Genomic DNA, 4,539 nt, shown 5'->3' with positions numbered 1-4,539 from the left:
TGGCGTCTAGCGAGGGAAATTACCACTGTAGAGGTCCTTACTTTGATGGTACTAATTTTGCTAGTTGGAAGCATAAGATGAAAATGCATATTCTTGGTCATAACCCGCCGTTTGGGCTATTGTGCGTATTGGTTTGCAAGGTGAATACTTCGAGGATGGAAGATAACCGGATCGTGAAGCAACTGCGGAAGGATTGAAGATCTTGCAATACAATGCTAAAGCTTGCGATATCCTCTTCAATGGATATTTCCCCGAAGAATTCAACAAAATCAACCATCTTGAGAATGCAAAGGAAATTTGGGATAATTTGGTTGATATGCACGAAGGTACCGAGTCCGTCAAGGAATCCAAATTGGATGTGCTTCAAAGTTAACTTGACAAGTTCAGAATGAAGGATGGTGAAGGAGTCACTGAAATGTACTCTAGGCTTGCTCTCATCACAAATGAGATTGCCGCTTAGGAAGCAAAGAGATGACCGACATATTTATCATCAAGAAGATCCTTAGAGCCTTGGATGGAAAATATGATGCACAACTACAAAGATCTCAAGCCAACGGAAGTCATTGGGAGAATTGTTGCTCATGAGATGTCACTCAAGGATAAGGAAGAGCTTCACAACAAGTCTAGTGGTGCTTATAAAGCTTCATGTGATGCTCCTACAACATCAAGTGAAAAACAAGTCTTCAATGAAGAATTGAGCTTAATGGTGAAGAACTTGAACAAGTTCTACAAGAGTAGAAGCAAAGAGAGAAGTTCCAAGTCAAGGTTCTACAATGACAAAAGATATTCTAGTCGTGATCACAATTGCTACAATTGTGGAAGACCCGGACACTACTCCAATGAGTGTACGGCTCCCTACAAAAGAAGAGAAGACTCACCTAAAAGGATAAGTAAAAGAGACGAATCACCACCAAGAGAGAGAAGGAGTAGAGATGATGGTTATGAACGAAGACCCTCACGTAGAAGCAAGGATTCGAAAAAGTAGGACAAGTCATCAAAGAGCTACATAAGACGAAGACATCAAGCTCATGTTGGTGAATGGGTACTCCGAGAGAAGTTATCACTCCGACTCCGAATATACTCAAGATGAAGGTGTTGCCGGTCTTGCACTTGTGTCATCCAACTCCTACGACATATTTGACTCACCAAATGAAGGGATTGGAAGATGCTTCATGGCTAAAGGCCCCAAGGTAACACACCCCGAGTATGTTGATTTCAATAGTGATGAAGATGATTTGCTAGGTGATGATGATTTACTTGTTGACAATACTAGTGATGAAACTATGATGAAATTGCTATTAATCATGCTAATCAAGATGAAACGAGTGACAATGATAAGAAGGAGATTGAGTGTCTAACTAAAGAACTAAACACTCTTAATTTAGCTCATGAAACTACTACAGAGGATCATCGAGAGCTTTTAAAGACTCATGACAAGCTATGCTTTGAGAAGCCCAATTTAGAGAAAGAGCACGGGTTCTTAAAAGCAATCAATAATGATCTTCAAAAGAAAAGTTCTTCTTACATTGCCAAACGTTTACTCTTGTCTACTTACATGCAAGTAAAATCTAGCTACAAGAGCAAGAAATATTCTTCTTCTACTAGTAACAATAATCATGCTAAATCCAATATTGTTGCTTCTAGTAGTTCTCTTGATTACACTAATGATTCTCTTAGCCAAGTTACACTTGAGCAAGAAAATAGCTTATTGAAGGGAATTATAGAGAAAGGTGTTTACAATAGCCTTGCCGGAAGTAAGCAATTTGAGAAAATTGTACGCAAGCAAGGAAGGCACCGGAAGAATCAAGCTGTTGGTTTTGAACAAAAGTTTAATGCCAATGGAGTTGAGTGGGAAGAAGATCAATATCCCAAGACAAAGTTTGTTCCTCAACAAGAGAAATATGACCCTGATATGTCCATTTTGCATCATGTTTTCCTACTGTTATTTATATTGTTTTATTGTATAATAATGCCTTTTGGAGTAATTCTATGCCTTTTCTCTCATAATATGCAAGGTATACACAAAGGGGGAGAATTCTGGCAGTTGGAAATATGGACCTGAAAAAGCTACGTCAAGCCTCCTATTCTGCACAACTCCAAATGAGCTAAAACTTCACGAGGATTTTTTATGGAATAAATAAGAATTTTTGGAGTCAATAAGTACCAGAGGGGCCCACCAGGTGGGCACAACCCACCTGGGCGCGCCAGGGAGCCCAAGCGCTCCATGGTGGGTTGTGCTCACCCAGGCCCACCTCTGGTGCCCCTCTTCTGGTATATAAGTCATTTTGACCTGGAAAAAATAAGTAGAGGACTTTTGGGACGAACCACCACAGTCTCGAGGCGGAACTTGGGCAGGAGGAACTCCAGCGAAGCGATTCTGCCGGGGGAACTTCCCTCCCGGAGGGGGAAATCATCGTCATCATCATCACCAACAACTCTACCATCTTTGGGAGGGCTATCTTCATCAACATCTTCAACATCACCAACTCCTCTCAAACCCTAGTTCATCTCTCGTGTTCAATCTTTGTACCAGAACTATAGATTGGTGCTTGTGGGTGACTAGTAGTGTTGATTACATCTTGTAGTTGATAACTAGATGGTTTATTTGGTGGAAGATTATATGTTCAGATCCATTATGCTATTTAATATCCCTCTGATCTTGTGCATGATTATCATTTGTGAGTAGTTTCTTTTGTTCTTGAGGTCACGGGAGAAATCCTGTTGCAAGTAATCATGTGAACTTGATATGTGTTTGATATTTTGATGATATGTATGTTGTGATTCCCTTAGTGGTGTCATGTGAATGTCGATTACATGACTCTTCACCATATTTGGGCCTAAGGGAATGCATTGTGGAGTAGTTATTAGATGATGGGTTGTGAGGGTGACAGAAGCTTAAACCCTAGTTTGTGCGCTATTCCATAAGGGACACATTGGATCCAAAAGTTTAATGCTATGGTTAGAATTTATTCTTAATACTTTTCTCGTAGTTGCGGATGCTTGCAAGACGGTTAATCATAAGTAGGAGGTTTGTTCATGTAAGAACAACACCTAATCACCAGTCCACCCACATATCAAATTATCAAAGAGCGAACACGAATTAAGCCAACATGACGAAAGTGACTAGATGAAATTCACGTGTACCCTCAAGACACTTTGCTTATCATAAGAAACCGCTTTGGCCTGTCCTTCGCCTCAAAAGGATTGGGATACCTTGCTGCAATTTTGTTACTACTATTGTTACTTGCTCGTTACAAATTATCTTACTATCAAACTACTCTGCTACTTACAATTTTAGCACTTGCAGGCATTACCTTGCTGAAAACCACTTGTCATTTCCTTCTGCTCCTCATTGGGTTCGACACCCTTACTTATCTAAAAGGCTACAATTGAGCCCATATACTTGTGGGTCATCAAGGCTATTTTCTGGCACCGTTGCCGGGGAGTGAAGCGCTCTTGGTAAGTGGAAATTGGTAAGGAAACATGATTACTACATGCTGAAATTTATTGTCACTTGCTACTATGGAAAACAATCCTTTGAGGGGTTTGTTCGGGGTATCTTCACCTCGACCGGAACCACAATTAGTTGCCCCTCAACCTACTGCACCTACTGAAAATATTGAATATGAAATTCCTTCGGGTATGGTAGAACACTTGCTAGCTAATCCTTAATGCAGGAGATGGAACCGAACATCCTGATATGCACTTGATATATGTGGATGAAATTTGTGGATTGTTTAAGCTTGCAGGTTTACCTGGAGATGAAGCTAAGAAGAAGGTTTTCCCTTTATCTTTGAAGGGAAAAGCATTGGTATGTTATAGGCTATGCGATGATATTGGATCATGGAACTGGAATCGGTTGAAATTGGAATTTCATCAAAACAATTATCCTATGCATCTAGTTCATCGTGATCAAAATTATATATATAATTTTTAGCCTCGTGAAGGAGAAAGTATGGCTCTAGCTTGCAGGAGGATTAAGTCAATGTTATATACATGCCCCAATCATGAGCGCTCGAGAGAAATTATTATTCAGAATTTTTATGCTCGGCTTTCTCGTAATGATCAATCCATGCTCGATACCTCTTATACTGGTTCTTCTATGAGGAAGACTATTGAATTCCGATGGGATCTTTTAGAAATAATTAAATGTAACTCTGAAGATTGGGAACTTGACGAAGGTGAAGTGTCAGGTATTGAACCGAAGTTTGATTGTGTTAAATCTTTTATAAATACCGATGCTTTTCAAAAGTTTAGCACTAAATATGGACTTGACTCTGAGATATTAGCTTCCTTTTGTGAATCTTTTGCTATTCATGTTGATCTCCCTAAGGAGAAGTGGTTTAAATATCACCCACCTATTAAAGAAGAAGTTAAAGAACCGGTAAAAGCTAAAGAAGAAACTATCATTTACAATGTTGATCCAGTTGTTCCCACTGCTTATATTGAAAAACCATCTTTCCTTGTTAGGATGAAGGAACATGCTAAAGCTTCAATTGTGGTTAACAAAAGTTATGTTAGAACACCCAAACCAGCCGA

The sequence above is a fragment of the Triticum aestivum genome, chromosome 3B, assembly GCF_018294505.1.
Source record: "Triticum aestivum cultivar Chinese Spring chromosome 3B, IWGSC CS RefSeq v2.1, whole genome shotgun sequence".
NCBI lineage: Eukaryota > Viridiplantae > Streptophyta > Magnoliopsida > Poales > Poaceae > Triticum > Triticum aestivum.
Note: the sequence above shows the minus strand (reverse complement) of the source record.